Here is a 19,841-nt window from a genome sequence, read left to right on the forward strand (position 1 = left end):
TAGTACTTAGTTGAGATTTCTATGCCAAATAACACGCCTTGAATGCGTTCTGAGTGGCAAGCTCTAGAATACGCGTGATCACAGTGCAAGTCAGAGGAAATTTCTTTGACGAAAAATTCCCGCTAAACACTCGGCCAAGAGAGCACCCCAACCGACAATGTTATAGAAAATGAATAGAATGTACGTACATAATACGCATAATTTTATACGATTTTAAAACTTTAGATACATCCCACCAAACATCAAACCGTATAACTGGCATATATACGGAATTATATATCCTATATTTTTGGTGGTATTTGATGCACCAAACTGCCCTATACATGCAAAAATGGAGGTGATATACACCTAAGTGGTGCGGACTCAATCCACTTCATTCTCAAGCAAATTCTTGCATGTTTTCAAGCGATTTCTTGCAATAAATTCTCAGACCACCAGAGATGCCAGATTTACAAATATGTTTGTAAATTTACAGACATATCTGTAAAACATTCATCACATCTATTCATCACATCAAAAATATTTGACTCACCATATGACATTTTTCCATAGTTTTAATACAGAAAAGTTATTATATTTAGTATATATCAATACACATGACGTTAGACCAGCGATACTCAACCTGCGGCCCGGCAGTCCTTCTTGTTGGCCCATCTGGTGTGTATGATGTTTGGAACTCATACACATAAGTACTTTTGCCTTGACATCATTGCAGACGAAAAAGAGGATACGGTTATTCACAATTAATGAACAATTGCATTCTCTGCAGGTAAGGAAAAATCTTGAACGAAAATTGTCTCTGATAATTATTTTCTGTTCTAGACAAGATTGTTTTGCTGAAATGCAAGGAGATTTATTGAAAAATAGTTAAGTTAGGGTCAGGACTATGCAACCTATGTATTTAAACAACATCGAATAAAAATTTTCATTCTATTTTCAACAACTTACATTTGCTTTAGGGTCTGCTTATGACGAAATATGGGTTACTGTTCGATATTGTTACGACAGACATGGTTCATGGCCGTGTGGTGGTCTAAAACTTGTATAGCCTTGCATGGCGGATGGAAAATATACACTGCATTTTTTTTAAAATAAAAACGACAAGACCGCAAGCCTTGGTGGATGTCCAATATATCAACGGAGAAATACTGTGTTTTATAGAAATTAACAACGCGTATGTTTGTGTATGTATGTGTATGTTTGTATGTGTAGATCGTTGAAACATTTAAACACACTTACAGCACATAAGTTATTAAGTGGTCCGAAAATTCATTCCATCATTTTTTTTTTTTTCATTTCCAACATCATTTTTTTCCACTTTTTCCCAAAAATGACAAATGAAAATTAATAACATTTGAATCACTGAATCGATTTAGATGATCGACATATAAAATTGACCTAGCCTTTTATAAAAAAATATTTAACTTGCGAAAAACATAATTATATTTTAGTAATTATTGATTGTAGTCGTTTTTTATTTTTTTTATGACTTTGGACTAGAGGGCGCTATATATTTTTATATTTTTTCTTGAAAGCTGAGGATTTTTTACACAACATATCTCGATATCAGGGTTGCTATTTTTTCGTTTTTTAGATATGATTTTAAAAAAAAATCATTTTTCCCCATTTGTCCAAAAATAACTTTCTGCAAAAAATCATAACATTTGAACTACTGAACCGATTTAGATGATCGATATATTAAATTGAAGCCAATAAGCAAAACTCACACTTGCGGGAAGATTGGATTCTAGTAGCATAGGTCTAGTTTAGTCACATATGAATATTGATCGAAGACTTAAAACATGTTAAATTTACAAAATTCTAACTTAAAAACGATAATTATAGCATCTCTGATATCGAGATATGGTAAGTAAATACTCCTCAGCTTTCCATAAAAAATATAAAAAAATATAGCGCTCCTATCTTTAACCGAGAAAACTATGAAAAACTAACTCAATCCATAATTACAAAAACAAAATTCAATTTTTTCGCAAAAGTAATATTTTTTTAAAAAATATATCTCGTAAGCTTCAATTTGATATGTCGATGATATGAATCGGTCCAATAGTTCGAAAGTTATGACTTTTTGTAGTGGGAAGAATGGGGAAAAATTGTTTTTCGAACCATCGATTAGTTTTGCAAAATCATATTTCAAAAACGAAAAAAATAGCATCTCTGATATCGAGATATTTTATGCAAAAGTTCTCAGCTTTCAATCCATATTAAAAATAGGATCCATATTATATGCAAGTTAAATATTTCTCAATTAAAGCTCATTGGCTTAAATTTGATATGTCGATCATCTAAATCGGTTGAGTGGTTCGAAAGTTATAAATTTTTGAAAAAAGTCATTTTGGGAAAAAGTGGAAAAAAATATTTTTGGGATCACCCTAAAATGGAAATGGGCACCCTAATGACAAATTAAAAAAATACGAGTTTAATGTTTTGCGATAAAGAACAAAATTACCACTTTTGACGAAGAGCTGAGAACCACTATATTAGTTTGGCATGGAATGGCTGTATATATATATACAGAATACAATCTTACGTGCATCGTGATGTACAAAGTATTAATGAATAAGTGAAAATTAACGTTAAAAGACATTTCTATAGATCTGCACACTTTTACAGACTTTTCCACATTTTTAACAGACATTCACATGTTTTTACAGACTTTTTTTAAAAATCATCTGGCAGCTCTTCCTTCCACTTTTTATCGAATATTTCCAAATCGCAGGAGTAAACATTTACGTGACTCTGACTTTGTTTGTTTTTATTACGTTCGGAAAAACGTTATGACAAAGAGAGGGGACATTAAAAATGCGTTGCTCAGTGAAAGGCTGAGATGGTCTTTTAGAGATGCAATGGTTAATTAAACAATTGACGGAAAAATGTAGTTCGTTCATTTTATAATTTTACTTATTTTTGCCCTTGACAACAATACCTCTTTTATAGTGTTGATTATCATAAGAAAAATAACACTCCTGATCGTTGGATCTCTTTTGACATTTCAATTGGATATTTTTTGACAGCCGTTTTGATTCAGTCCGCACTACCTAGATATACACGCATGATAATTGGCTGCGAATTTGTTTTGGATGAATAAACGACTTGCGGATACATCTAGTACGACTATTGTCATACGTATATAAGATTTACTACAGGCAAACAAAAAAAAAGAATGGAGGAAAATGTTCTTGTGGCTATAATTATTTTTATAACCTTTATAACCTTTTATAACCTCATTTGTATACATAACAATATTTATGTTTCTAGAAATAATAATTATTCAATTGACTTCTAGTGGGAGGAGGGTATGAATAATTAAAATGAGTGGTGGTGATGGTTAAGAAAATTTGTTCCGATGGGATTCGAACTCCGGTTGTGTGGATGATAAGCAACAGCCATCTTGCACGGCTATCTGGATCATATTTAGAAGATCGATCTTTTCCCCTTCGATTTTCGATTTTTTGGATCGATTCTTTGTACTCCAGAAAATCCCGAAAATGGATCTTTTCTTTCCGTTCTTTTTGATCGTACCAAAATTTTTCAAATTTGTTTTTCCAGTGAACATTGTTTTTAACCAAATCAAAAACTACCTAATAGACTGCATAAACATTGGATCCATTTCAAGTTTTACAAATCAGTGGTCGAAAATTTAGGAGAAGCAGTTTTGTCAGTTGAGTCATTACCAAACAAGTGATTAAATGTTATAGTTACACCATCACATTCACTAGGCTGACGGTGAAAACTGTGACAAAGGTGGATGGTGACGTCAGGTCCAGCTGAAGCGTTCTTTTCTAAAACAGGGACTACCACCAAGATTTTGACTAAATGCCAAACATATAACACGGTATTTTATGGGACTATTGTTAGCGGATGTCTGGATGAATATACCAGTTGTTGATTTTCTAATAATGGTTTTCAATTATTTTTTCAATTAAATGATTCCATGGCGGTACAAGATAAATGCTCCGGAAAATACACTTTTCTGGGTTTTCAAGTTGTTTTTGTGTCCTTCATGCTGAGAATCAAATGAAAATGCGTTACATGTTTGAATAGAAATGTGAAATGTTTATTCATTGTTGAATGAACAGACGACACTTGTATAGAATAAGTAACTAAATTGGAAAAAAGGCATCCGATTTTTCTAAGATCGATTCAACGGAGGTCGATTTTCTCGTACTGATTTAATCAGTGAATCGATCCCTATGCCGTTTAGAAAATGGATCTGACAAGATCGATCTTTTTCTAGAGATCGTCCAATCCTAATCATTTGACTAACATTAGAAATGTTTTCAATTAGATTTCATCTCATATGCGACTTAGTTATGCGATTTATTGTTTCCTGGGATATGGTACATACTTTGATTGATATTTTATAGGATTGTGATTTGATTCGAATTTATATGTAATTTTGCATGTACAACAATTGTACGATTTCATGTTAGTTCGATGTAATATTGTCAGATAAAATATCGAATATTTTCAAATCATTCTTGGTGAAATAACTCAGATTCTCATAAACCTGCTGAAACATCACTTTCCGTTCATCCAAACCCCTTCTGTCCGACATAACAAACAAGTCTGAAGGAGTGCGCTCGGCTGGAAAAAAAAATCCGCTCAATATGCATGCATATGAAAGTCTGAAGGACACACCATCAAAAGAATGCATTTTTTCGTTTTCCATTCCCCTGAAAACTCTTTCACGTAACGAGTGAATTTTCCATCGTTTGTACTCTCGAAGAAGAAAGAGTTTTATTCTCCTCGTGCTCTCTTTCACTCAGCCGGTTTAGAAAACCCCTTCAAAACTGAATGCGTCAGCAGTCCTCCCGATAGAGTACAACTCCCTGTCTCCCTTGCAATGGTCCAGTGTGGAACTTTTCCGCAATAACCAACGTTTCAATTACCGCCGCTGGTTATCTCCCGCACAGACCGTAGTCTAATCAACTTTTTCTTCCTCATTGCAGCTGCTGTCAGAAGCAATTAAATCTCATGCAGTGTATTTCGCTTCCGTTCCCTAGCGCTCCACTTCTCCGCTCCAGGGGAGGCAAAAATTGACCGCAACTAAATATCTGAAAAACGCGACACGCAAATTAACGATACATAATGCGAGGACTTGTTCGTGTCTCGATGAAAGCCCTACCGTAGTTCGGGAAGAAAAATTACTTTCCACGAAATAAACTACAGTGTTTTCCATTTTTTTTTTCCGTAAGGGGAAATTATTCCCGAGGGACCGACGGCGGATGGCACTTTTCATTTAAAGTTTATGTCCTCCCAACCGTATTCGCCGGGCGCCCAGTCAAAGCCAGTCCTTGCGATTGTGATGGCGATGATGATGATGATGGTGGTGGTGTAATGACATTTGCATAACTCTCGCCGTGGCGTCCAATGCGCCTTTTACGTGCACTTTCTCAAACGTGGCGCAAAGCGTGTGCACAAGCATGTCTATATGGGGTGGTCTGGGTCCGGTGGGAGGGTGCAATTGGGTCACCAGACGTCATCTTGGCACACGAAACCCACTTCATTCATTAGCGGAGAACCGGAGAACGTGGAGAGCCGTCGTCCTGCCGGGGGTGGGTGGTATTCCACCCGGTAGAATGAGAATTTTGAAACACAATTTTAATCATCCATCAGTTCGTTGTGATTATGGCTGCAAATAATCAGTCCTTCGCAAATGGAAGCAATAATTCATCTCCGTTGACCTCAACCCTGTGAGCGGAAGGAAAACTCATTTTCTTCGGTGACCAACCCTCCGCCATCTGTTCTTATCGCCAGTCGCGTTTGCAGTTGCCGTTATCGTCGGTTGTGATATCTCGAACTCAGCGAGTTGCAACTTTGCCCCGTTCTGCAGAGTCCTATACATACTCTGCACTAGTTGCAATGGTCCGGAATGGGGGAGGTTCGGAAGCGGGAACGGCCGGGGATGGCGGGCCACTCGTCGAGATAAAACGAAAACAGCACGCAAACATTTAATCAAGAGCAAATTATTCCCGGAGTTTTGCTTCCCTCTTCAGTTGTGGAGGATGCTAACCGAGACTAGAGAACGACATTGCATTGTTGAGTACTTTTCCCCCTCCATATTTTTTGGAATGTTTCTTTGTTGTGAAACGTTATGCAGAACTTCGATTGTTACCTTCGAAATTACGTTCGTCGTAGGTTCAAACGGATGGTTCGGGTTTTGATCCCGTGTTCAATCGCAGGAGAGTCGGACGGTTCCGCAAGAAATCACTTGCGATTCTATTACTAGTATTTTTGTTCTTTTATAGATCATTGATCATACGCAAGAGTCCCCTTGATGTTTTCTTTAGAAGGTGATTCATTTTTGATGATGTTGATGCATGAATAATCTAATATACAATTATTCTTTCAGTCATTGTTTACTGTTTATTTCCAACATTATTCCCTGCCTTACAATACAAAATTATCCATATACAGGGTTTTCCAACTTTAAATTCCGAAAGTAAATTGAAATAAAACACACTTAGAGTTCGAATTTCGATGAAACTTTTATTTCAAATTAAAGTTTGGTTTATGCCATTATGTGTGAAATAAAATATCATTCAAATGTCCACCTAGGGCTTCCTCGCACACCTTGTTCCGGAACAGGTAATTTTCGATGACTTTTCGGCACATATGGGGCGATATCTCGGTCATAACTTCACGAATGTTGTCTTTCAAATGTTCAAGAGTTTGCGGAGAGTTGGCATAGACACGGTCTTTCGCATAACCCCACAAAAAAAAAGTCTAGCGGGTTCAAATCGCATGATCTGGACGGCCAATTGGCATCACCAAAACGCGAAATTATGCGTCTCTCAAATTTCGTTCGCAATATGGCCATGTTCGGTCGTGTTGTGTGGCACGTGGCGCCGTCCTGCTGAAACCACATGTCATCCGTATCCATATCTTCAATTTGTGGCAACAAAAATCGGTTAACATGCGGCCATAGCGCTCACCATTCACAGTTACCGTCTCGTCGTCCTCATTTTCAAAGAAATACGGCCCGATGATTCCACCAGACCATAATGCGCACCAAACAGTGACTTTTGGAGGATGCAATGGACTCTCAACAATCACGTGTGGATTTTCTGAGCCCCATATACGGAAATTTTGGGTGTTCACATAGCCACCGAGCTCGAAATGTGCCTCATCGCTGAAGAAAATTTGATGCGAAAATTCAGCATTTTGCTGCTGTTGTTCGTTCACCCAATCGACGTATGCCCGACGCATTCCATGGTCACCACGCTCTAATTTTTGTACCAGTTGGACTTTATATGGATGTAGGTGCAAGTCCAAATGCAAAATTCGCCACAATGATGTGTTTGACAAGCCCTATTGCTGAGCACGCCGTGGAATCGAAACACTCGGGTCATCCTCCACACTGGCAGCATTACGATGATGCACAGGTTTCACAATATCCGCTACGGATCCAGTTTGTTCGAATTTACGTACTACATTAGCGATTGTGTGTTCTGTAGGCCGTCCATGACGACCAAAATCCGTCCGTAATGCTCGAAAAACATTTGCTGGTTTTTCATCATTTTTATAGTATAATTTAACAAAATTAACACGTTGTGCGATGCTAAAACGATCCATATTGTCAAATGGCAGACATTCAACTAACGATATGACGCTTTGGTTGACAGCTATGTCAAACGGTTGTCAGCGCAGGGCTGTATACTTTCGGAAGCCCGAAATGGAAAACCCTGTATATCTGATTTAACAGTCATATCCAGTGTTGCCACATTCAAATCTGTACCAGAGGGGTTAAAAATCTCTCTCATCTGTACTTTTGACGTAGGACTACGTCTAACCTTTCAATATAGGGGCCCATTTCAACATTTCGGTGTGAAAAAGTGTTCAGTTTTTGAACGCTAATACCTCCTCAATTAATGAATGGATTTTGGTTCCAAATACACACATTGATAGGAAATATCCTCAGCAATTGTTTATATGCTACACATTACGGTTTTTCAGCTCATATAAAGTTCAAATTGATGAAAAATTGGAAGAAAGAATTCCCTACATTCCCATACATTTTGTCTGCGCTCCCGCAGCAAACAGCTATTCATTACAAGCAACCACGGGTGCGGACGAAACGTATGGACAAGGTGAAGGAGGGAGACAAAAAAGAGATTATAAATAAATATAGGCGGTCGCTACAACGTTAACTATATGGCTATATAAAGTGAGCGATGGTGGGGCTTGGCCACATTCTATCATCGGACGCCAAGCAGGATTGACGATATCTTGAAATTGATTGTCAGCAAAAGAGATATCGCTGCATTTGCCGGGGATGTATGCGGTGCAATACCACAAGAGTAAGAGACAAGAGTTTCAATAGGATGTGGAGCAGGAGAGCCTATCGAAGTGTGTTAAAAGCGGTGGAAGCGTCGCGCCGGGTGAATGAGTTGCTAATAGCGCTCGATTTGATAGAATGCTGGAGTTTTTAAACGGTTTTATTTAGCTGTGACATATTTGTATGTTTGTATGTAACATCTTTGTCTAAATATGGTGCGGTACCACATTAATTTAAATTTGACTCCTTTCCTGTTGACCGGTTGATCTGAAATTTGGAACACACCTTTATCTCTGCAGCCATTATAAAACTGCGTATTTCATGATCTTGAAAATCCAAGATGACAACCGCTACAAAATGGCGGATTATATAATTTCTCAAAGTCCTATCAATATGGGTATCAAATGAAAGGGATTGACCAGTAGAACACAGTTATTTATGAAAAGTGCAAATCCAAAATGGACGCCACCACAAAATGGCGGATTACATACTTTTTCTAAACCCCATCAATATGGGTATCAAATGAAGGGCTTGACTAGTAGAACACAGTTATTCATGAGGAGTGCAAAGCCCAATTATATCACGATACCAGACGGTAAATCCCTATTACGATATACTTGCCATCAACTGTGTGTTCGTTGCCGGCTGAACAATAACTCCTACAACATTTGCACCGCCCGACATTTGCACGACAAATTTTGATTTTTTCGTATTTGTTTTGAGTGTTTGCTGAGTGCTGAGGTTTTATTTTATCCTTTGATTTTTTTCTGTAATTTTTGTACATGAAAAGCTGCTCATTCTGGGATCTGTGCTTCATGATATTCGAATAATGGAAACCCTTTGGTGTGGTCCTACGTGTCTCCGGTTATGTCCCCGACATTACCCATCCGTCTTTTTATTCCAAAAATCTGTACCAAAATCTGTACCATAGAGAATATTCTTTGTAGAGAAAAGTCTATTTTATTAGCATGAAAACAATACTCATTTATTCACTACGAATACTTCATTTACATTCGCAAATCATTCGTGTGTTTGTTGATGCTTATACATAGTTTTTCTGAATCTAAATTGCATATCATTTATGAAAATTTTCGAGTTGCCTTCACGATGTTTAATCAAACTTTTTGATCTCAAAATAGCAAGAAATTTCCCACGCGGAAAAAACTTTTTGACGAAAATCTGTACACTGTACCGTACAGAATCTGTGCCAAAAATAATGGAAAAATCTGTACCTTCCCAGATAACTCTGTACGTGTGGCAACTCGGGGCATATCTCCTGTAGATGGAGCGATGGATGAACCCGTGTACTTGTTCGAAGTTTAACCAATCTATTTTAGGCAGTTCATATCAAAAGTGTCTAGACTATGATAAGCATTCGATATTCTGCTTTCGGAGTCTCCGCCATCCATCGTCTCCATGCGTCGTTTTACAATCGATGAACGCTTGAAGGGAGTACTCTAGTCCAAAAATTTAAGAAAAAAACAATTTTCCCTCATATTTCCGAAGCTTACACCTTCAAGAACACTGGGAAGCATTTTTCGAAATTTAATTATTTACCGAGATACAATTATACAGATATCGCATCACTAAATCTAATCTGGTACAACTTGACTCAATACTTTGAAAGCGTTTTTCTCGAATTTTCTCGGATCATCCGCTTGCGGATAATCGAGATTCTACTGTATTTCAAAAATGGAGATACAATCTGTCAAACAATCCAGGAATTTGTGATATGAAATCTTTCCGCTGAACATTTTAATTTTTTTTTAAGTTTGTAATACTGTCACTGGCCTAAATGTCAATTTTTAGCTAGATCTGTCAATTAGTTTGTTTACAGTGTCGTTAAGAATAAGTTAAATATTTTTATGCTCGGTAATGTTCGGATCATTATCTTGAACTGGCTGAAAGATGGACCAATGGCCCTATTCTACCAATCTTGCTTCAAATGCATATTCAAAATTTTCAAATACACGAATCGATCCATAGTAGATTCAGTGAATGTCAGGTTCCCAGGGCCATCACGTTTCATCAGAACTGCTCAGGTTTAACCGCGTAATTCTGGGCATATTTCAAACGCTTCCGTAATGTTTGAGGGCTAACGTTGATGTTGGCGCAAGCTTAAGAGTACTCACCTCTGGAATTTAATTGGTTTACATTACACAATGGTCCAGGAGATGCATTTAAGTGGAAACTAACATTTAGAGCTTGACTGTTTTTTTCTAGATAAAAACTCGACAAAGTTATTACATATAATAGAGCGCTCATTTTTATGTTATCAAAAATAGGGTGACCAAAATTGTTGATGAAATAAAAAATATATAACTTTCTTATCTTTATAGATAGAGGTAAACATAGTTCAACAATGTTGTAGTCGCAGTTATTTGAGATATTTTCGTATAACAAAGTTTTTTTTCTATCTCTTGAAATAATCGATATAGCGCCTTTTTTCTAGATTAAGTAAGTGTCACCATGAGAAAAATTGCTTTTTTGCTCTAATTTTTATATTTCAAATTCTACATACAAACTGTCCTCAAAGGACTTTTAGATTTGACGTGGGACTACCTTAGCTTAGCAATCATTTGTTTGTATTGATTAAAATTTTGATTGAATGAAACAATTTCCGAATTCAATTGAATTCAATATATTTGCTTTGTGAGTAAAAAGATTGTATAATGTCATGTAAGGTCAATTCATGCAATAGATTATGTTCTTCGTTACAAGTAAATTCAATGACGGTCCGTTTACGTTTGGTATGATGACATCTTGGTTTTGATGTCTATGTTAGGCAAACACATTTCAGTCAAAACAAAAATGACCCCGATTTGCATGTATTTGCAACGCCGATTTCCCCAGACACCTTGGTTTAGAAGTCTTTATTAGGTAAATACAATTCAGTCGGAACAAAAATACCCCTGACCTGCATGAATATACAGTACCAATTTCCTCAGACACCTTGGTTCTGAAGTCTGCGTTAGGGAAACACATTTCAGTCGGAGCAAAAATACCCCCGACTTTCACGTATTTGCAATGCTGATTTCTCTAACGCTGCTTGGTTTTGAAGTCTGTGTTAGGGAACACATTGCGGTGCGAACAAAAGTCCCCATACTTTCATGTGTTTGCAATGCCGATTTTCCTAAGGCTGCTGGGTTTTGATGGCTGTGTTGGGGAAACCGTGAATCGGACCAATCAAAACAAGGTAGTTAGGGCGTTTAGATAACGCTCAACATTTTACAGTTGTTCAATTGTTTATCTAATAAAAAATAACATTTTAATCATTGCGATAGAAGCGTAGAAATATTCCGTATCAATTGATGCAAACATCTTTCCGATCCAGTAAGAAATGTTCAAGTTATAAGCATTCGGAATCTTGCATTTCTTCCTGCATGTTCTATGTTTAGGTTTTCATTTTACCCCCCATATACTCCGGTTAGACGTAGTCCCACGTCAAAAGTCGTACGAAGACAGTTTTGATGTAGAATTTGAAATATAATAGTTTGAAAAAATAACCCGCTTTTTCATGGTCACCCGGTTTTATACTCTAACATTTATATTTCTATATACAAATTGTCTTGGTGCGACTTTTAGAGCTTATCAATACCAACATTTTGCGATTCGTCAATATATTAATCCTGATCAAAGTTATTGATGGGTTTTCACCCAAAAACTCATGATTTCAATTTTAATTTACTCAAATACAAAAAATAACATATCTTCGAAAATCACATATTATATAGAGTGGAATTTTTTTTTTTCAAATTCCGTCAACAAACATGTTTTTATGTTTGCCCCAGAAACAATGGCAAGCAATTGAAGAGAGCGTATTCTTTGGGTTAGAAATATCAATAACTTTGAGTTGAGTTGAGATATTAACAAGTTCTGCATCGCAAAATGTTTGTATTAGTAAGCTCGAAAAGTTTTGTCAAGACATTTTGTATGTAGAATTTAAAATATCAAAGTAAGAGCAAAAAAACAGTTTTTTATGGTGACCCTAACGCAACTTAAAAAAAATGTATCGATAATTTCAAGAGATAGAATAAAACTTTGTTCCACAAAGATGTCTCAAATAACTGGGACTACAACATTGTTGAACTATGTTTACCTTCTATCTATAAATATAAGTTATATTTTTTATATCAACAACAATTTTAGTCACCCTATTTTTGATAACATGAAAATGAGCGCTTTTTCGAAGACCGTTTATGTCTAGAGAATAACTGTCGAGCTCTAAATGCTAATTTCCACTCAAATGTATCTCCTGGACCATTGTGCATTGGTTTACCGCAGAATTATGCGATGGTGACGGTCTGTAAGCTTTGCTTCACGTATTCTTTTACATGCATTTTTCAGATCCAAGATCATTTGGCGGGCTGCAACTGGGTTTTTTTTTATGGGAAATTGTCATTTTTTTTATGAGAATGAAGATTAAAATCATAATATATCTGAAAACGATAAGTTTTTCAAGATTTTATCGTTTCTACATCTGAAACGCACACTTTTATGATGCAACATATGCTGTTTGTGTTGTGACCGATGCTCGATTGTTTACATGCATTGTTTTTGAAAAGGTCGTAGCTGTACGGATTTTTTTTTGACGTGGGACTACGTCTAACCGGAGTATATGGGGGGTGAAATGAAAACCTAAACACAGAACATGCAGGAAAACATGAAAGCTTCAGGACGCTTATAACTCGAACATTTCTTACTGGATCGGTAAGATGTTTGCATCAATTAATAGGGAATATTTCTACGCATCTATCGCAATTAATGAAATGTTATTTTTCATTATATAAACAATTGAATTACTGTAAAATGTTAAGCGCTATCTAGAGGCTCTAACTGCCTCGTTTTGATTGGCCCGATTTACGGTTTCCCCAACACAGCCATCAAAGCCAAGCAGTGTTGGAGAAATTGGCATTGCAAATACATTAAAGTCGGGGGTATTTTTGTTCCGACTCACACAGACTTCAAATCCATGGAGCGGGGACTTCAGAACCAAGGTGTCTGGGGAAATTGGCATTGCAAATACACGCAAGCCGGGGGCATTTTTGTTCCGATTGAAATTTGTTTGCCCAACACAGACTTCAAAACCAAGATGTCTGGAAAAATCGGCTTTGCAAATAAATGCAAACTGCGAATACTTTTGTACTCACTTGCCTTGGTGCAGACTAGAATATGTTTCCTTAACACGGTCTTTTAAACTTAGGAACCTGGGAAAATCGTGCAGACACTAGAGGCGAATAAACTTTCAAGTTTAAAGCCTCTATAGTATAAAAAGTAGAAGTTGCAGTTGTTGATTCGTGCAAGCCGGGAGTACTTCTGCATCCGTCCTAGGCATCATACCAAACGTAAAAAGAATTTCATTATATTTATTTGTAACGAAGAACATAATCTATCACAATACATAAATTGACGTTACATGGCATTTATTCAATCTTTTCACTCACAAAGCAAATATATTGTATTGAATTGAGTTCGGAAATTGTTTCATTCAATCAAAAATTTAATCAATACGAACAAATGATTGCTGAGCTAAGGTAGTCCCACGTCAACCTTGCGGTTGTATCATAGATATAACCCACCCATTTTTTTGCATGAATTTTAGACCTTATTCGCCTATTTCGCGATTTTATCTAATTCAACTATTTTTTGTACGCTTTGATAGCTGGCCTAAGTAAGGACGTATTTATTTACCAAATGTAACAACCATACTGTCGCTTCGATTTCATTTTAGGTATATGTTTGTGCTGTAATAGTTCAGTGCTTTCCGGACAAAGAATGACAATATTTTGGCCATGAACTCAGCTGAGTCAGATGTTCTGATTTTTAACTTCAATCAGATAATCTCCCTTGCCAAAAGAGCTCAATTTTCTTCAACAAATTCATCGCGATCAAATGGCTGAAGACATGTTTGAATAATTAAATTCTCATCTCATGTTCATCCAACGCATTATTGCAGGTGCCGAGACATTAATGTGACTTTTTCTATTTACGAAACTCAAATTATCGCTTCGTGGGACCGATTTTGACAACATTGAAAACATTAGAACGAATTCGCTGCGGGAAGGCGATTCCTGAATACAGCTATAAATAGTGTTTAGATAACTGGATTGTTCATATAAATATAAGTTTAGATCATAAATAAAGCATTTTCTTCCCGGTATGTATTTGACAGAATGTAGTTCATCAATTAAAAACCCATCATTCTTAAAAGAGGTATGCACGGAATGCGGCTATGATGGTGAAATTTCTTTCATGTTTTCGAATATGATTTTGACTGTCCAGACTTCAAATATCTCATTGTTTCCATCGATGCACTTCTGGTGAGTTGGCAGTAGAGTTATTGCAATTTCCTCTGCACTCTGCTTCAAAACTCATGCTTAATATTTTGTCGTTTTGTTGAAAATTTATCGGACGCAAGATAATTGATGCCACGATATCTTTTTTTTTTTCAACAAAAAACAATTAATCCATTTTTGATTTCGTTTATTACAAGCGTAATTTTTTTTCTTAAATATATCTCACGCTTTCAAGTTAAATTCTTTGGTAAGGCCATCCTTTCTGATGACTTGTTCGATGTTAATCGGCCATCAAATAGTTATTTTCAACTAATTTTTCCTCGTCCTTGTGAAGATGAAACGATCACTATCCTTAACACTAGAACTACCGACGTTTGATGTATACCTAGTTCTACCGCACCCGTCAAATTGACGGATTTCTGATAAGCGCTTTTGTTGTATTTTTTGACTTTATTGAGTTTATGTTAATAAAAGAATGTGATTTGACAAAAACAACATTTAATATAACACTTTATATGTTTATAATAAAAAAATAAACAAAAACGGTTTATATTTATATTTATATGTCTACAAGAACATGACTTACAAGAACATGTTATTCTGGATGAACACTTGCCACAAACGTATTCGTTGCATGTATTGCAAGTATACATCGCTCTGTTTTTGTTGCACAATTGTATTTGGCAAGATTTCTGTTCTTGAGGTCTCATAGTTGAGTTTTCTGTAGTACAATCCATTGCTTTGTTTGATTGTTTTTTGGAGGAAGCTTGTTCTCTGAATATTCATTGCAAAGTTTTTCTGCCAATTGAAACAAAAATTAATTCCTGGTTATGTTGCCATCACAAGTCTCTTTGTATAAAATCCACGAGTTGATTGCTGCCAAGTCTAAAATATTGTAGGACACTTGTAATGGCCATCTACGAGACCCTGCTTTTACGCTATATTAGCGTGTCATCTGGTCAACTACATCTACTCCAAACTTGGTTTTATTGTAAAACGATACAATTTCAGGTATTTGTTTTCTATTGGAATCTATTTTTACCGATCTATGCTAAGAGCTAAGAATCAGTACTTTTTGCGAGGTTTACTTTTATAAATTGTCAGAATAATATTATCTGATTTGTAGAGTTTTGTAGAGTCATGAGCCATGTTATCTTTGACCACTTTAGCCACACAATTCTATTCTATTTTGCAAACTCAAAGAGAAAAGAATCTGTCTTTTACTCTCAGTTAGTCTCCTATTCAATATCATCCTGTGGGGAAGCTTTATTTACTCTTTTATAACAATTTTGTTATCATAGAGTGATCATACTTTCTCTATTGTTTACAGTCTAAATTTCCTAGCTTCTCCGAACTTCAAACATATCGGACAACTGTTGTGCGTATACTGCACGAAATTGCATGTCTAATTGAATGCAAATACGTATTGATGTCCACTATTCCATGGATGATGCATAGATTGTTTTAAACTTTGAAATTGCCCGATCCGTCAATTTGACGGGTCTCGGTAGCAATAGGTATAGGTGATACTGATTATGGAAGTTAAAGCCGATAAACAGAAATTGAATATGGATAAAAAACTATCCTTACATCTCATAAAAAGTCATCATAAAAGTTTAGAACAAAATTATACTCAAAATACTTGGTAGGTATGAGAATAGGTTGTAAACTATATATAATACCGGTAGGATACCGAATACCATACATTTAATACCGAATAGGGTGGAATACCGTATAGGGTGGCAGAAAAAAAAGATCTGGATATTTTTTTTTCAAAAATTTGACTTCATACCATACATATAACCTTAAATTTTGACCCCAATTCCCTATTTTTAATTGCGATTTTATTATTTTTGTGTCAAAAATATTCTAATAATTTAACCGTTGTTCGTTTTTTCAACAGAACGAATTCATTTAAGTTGTTCAATGACTGATGGCGTAACGCCCGCTTCATTGAACATCCACAAATGCACAAGTAGCATCAATTCATCTAAAGCAGGGAGCATCTCCGACGATCTGGAAGCCTTTTTGAATGAGCACAATGAGTTATCGAAATTCTTCAAATCACATTTGCTCGGATTACAAAATGACAATCACGCTATTGCCATCAACCCTGATAAAACATCAGCTGGAGAGCACGTGTGTAGATCCAAAGCACAAGCGCTGCTGGAATCATGATAGCACGGTGACACGAGAAATTTAATGCGAAGAAAAAACAATAATCTGGAATTCATCGTTGACACACACCGTTCATACGACCCTCGCTATGTTCTTCTTCAATGGCACTAACGTTCCCAAGGTTTGCCTTCTCAACGTAGTCCTACTTGCGTCATTTTTATTAGTAAATAGTTGAGATTTCTATGACGAACAATACGCCTTGAATGTATTCTGGAGTGGCAAGCTCAAGAATACGCGTGACTACAGTGCAAGTCAGAAGGGTTTCTTTAACGAAAAATCTCTTGCATAAACATTAGACCAATGAGACCCCGTCACAGAGACTTAATTCATTATGAACATCATTTCTCATTTTGATTTAATATTTATGAACATGCGACGAAACAAACAGAGGACGCGCTCGAAGGATTTTTATGTTCATCATATGGTGATTTGACATGGTCAAGAAACGCCATTTCAAGATATCGTAAGCTGTGCCAACAATTTATGGTCGACATATACGCGAAGGTAGAGATTGAACGACTGCAATTCTTACTACACAATCAACAAAAGCGGTGCGAGGAATAATAAATTCACTTGCGAGACACTATCATATTATATAATAATGTTCATTCAAATTTCAACAATTTAGAATTATTTCCGGATTTATGCCGATCAGATAGAGAGTAAATTGAACCACAAATACGGATGACTTATTTTGACCATTGTTTCGCGACAAGGCGAACGAATTTAAGAGTGTAAAAGTCGATTTCGATTGAACAAGGTGAACAAACACATCAAACAAACTAGACGATTCGACTGATTCATCGACAGGCGCGGTCATACGGTCGTCGATCCAGACGAGCTACTGGTCTGTTTTTAGTCGAGCTCGGCTTCTGGAATATGAAAACAAACGAGACGAGCGCTCGTCTGATCGTCTCGTTTTCTGGAATAGGGCCCGATATTCAGGTTTCTCACCCGTTGGTTTGACCTACCAGTCAAACACGAGTATGTCTTCTTCTACATGAAAACGAAGTTTAGAGTTACATTTTTTTTTTGTAAATCTCATCAATTCAAACAACATTATCAATTTAATCGCATTTAATTCTGTTGTTGGGTCTTAGTCGTTGTTCTGCTTTATACGCATTTTCCAGGCATGTGTGGTAGAAATAATCGTACTTAAAATATTCACGCTGACAATATCCATTTTAACAATTCCTTTCTTTATTTTTCAGCTTAATTATTGGTGCTTTGGATGTGATACCTGTATTATTATTTTTGACGTAGGACTACGTCTAACCGGAAGATATAGGGGGTGAAATGGAAATCTAGGCACTGAACAAGTAGGAAAAAATGCAAGATTTGGAACGCTTATAACTCGAGCATTTCTCAATAGATCGGAAAGGTTTTTGCATCAATTGATAGGAAATATATCTACGCATCTATCATAACGAATAACATTTCATTTTTCTTGAGATAAATAATTGAATAATTGTGAAATATCAAGCATTGTCAAAATGCACTATGTGCCCATTTTTGATTGGTCCATTTTGTGCTCCTCAAATCGTACCGACCAAAACGGGCAACCAGAGCAGCAGCCAAATAGAATGAAGCACGATTGGAAAGGAAAAAGAAAAAAATGAACGAAACGTTGGTCGCAGTCTCATACATGCGTAATTCTCGAGCCAGCCAGTCAGTTTAAAAACCCCGCTCCGCTGCCGTAACGATCATTCTCATTCAAACCGTACACCACATCGTTTCGCATCACATCACATCAATAAACCAACACAAGCAGCCATGTCTGGGCATGGTAAAGGAGGAAAAGTGAAGGGAAAGCGTGTTGATCTGGAGTTCCCCGCAAGGGTAGCTAGGCCGAGCGCGTTAGTACCAGTGCACCAGTCCACCTAGCCGGCGTTATATAGTTTCGGCCGCCGAAGTTATCGAGTTAGCTGGCAAAGTTGCTCGCGACGATAAGAAACCCCGCATTCGGAACAGAACACATTCGGTTCGGTGGGCATCAAGACAACAGGCAGTTGCAGCGAGTGGCGAGTGGCAAACGCAATCGCAAAACGACATCAGGTAGCAGAAGAAAAAAGTTTGTTCTTCATACAAACTGCTTTGGTGGCAAATCCAGAACAAGGCGGCATCGAGGGCGTTCGAAATGGTTTTTTTTCAAAACCACGAGTACTAAGTTTTCTAAATTGGAACCATTCTATAAAACAAGGCGCCTTCCAAAAAAGAGTTTAGGAAATACAGTTCAATGCTTTCTAAAACATTATCCAAAATAATAATAAAACACAAATTGATTTTTTATAATTTTTTTGCCAGGATCTGATGAGTATGTGAATTTGGCAGTTGTTCTGAGCTTATTGATAGTTGGGGACTTTCCTGATTATTCAATTTTCACCAATTCTTAAATTGTTTCCAGATTGAAAGTACAGTAATTTACAATTAGTTCGACATTTAGATAATTGGACGGACATGTAATGCGACTTATTTAGTTGGACATTTTTGTAAATATAGAGATCCAAATTATGACCCCACATTGAAAGTCGACACTGAACCACTGTCATCGCAAATGTTCAATTACAGGTTAAAATCGCCTCCAATGCGACACTGAGTGGCGCTTCGGCACGTCGCATTGAATGTAATTTACTGTACAACATGTCACAAAACTGGATGGGAAGAAATTCTCCAACTGTGAAAGCTGTGGCGAGTGGTAAACGCAATCGCTAAACAGAAAGGTTTAGCCGAACAAGATGGGGATATCGAGAGATAACAAAACAATAAACTCTTTAGATTGAAGATAATTTTGTGATCGTGAAAAGTACCCTTTTTAGCCTGCATGTGAATCCAACGAGCGAACAAATCATAATGAATGTATTTTTTTTGCCATCGCTGCCTTTTAACGCTCATTCGTTCGTCTCGTTGGACTCGCCCCTCTGGCTGAGTCTGCCGATTTGTCTCTATCCTGTGAGTGTGTACCGCTAGAGTATAAGACACGCGGACCCCAAAAAAATATCTTATTTTCTTTCAAACCGTAAACTCGTGTGGTTGTACGGCATCGGCATCGTGGACGTAACAAAGGAGGA

The 19,841-nt window shown here is 36.7% G+C and overlaps 1 protein-coding gene across 3 annotated transcripts in view; it reads right to left on the minus strand.

Moving 5' to 3' along the window:
• The window catches only part of LOC129764990 (mucin-2), a 200,914-nt gene that overhangs the window by 88,965 nt on the left and 92,108 nt on the right, over positions 1-19,841 (minus strand). The gene's annotated exons all lie outside the window — the stretch shown is intronic.

Source organism: Toxorhynchites rutilus, chromosome 2 (genome assembly GCF_029784135.1).
Source record: "Toxorhynchites rutilus septentrionalis strain SRP chromosome 2, ASM2978413v1, whole genome shotgun sequence".
NCBI lineage: Eukaryota > Metazoa > Arthropoda > Insecta > Diptera > Culicidae > Toxorhynchites > Toxorhynchites rutilus.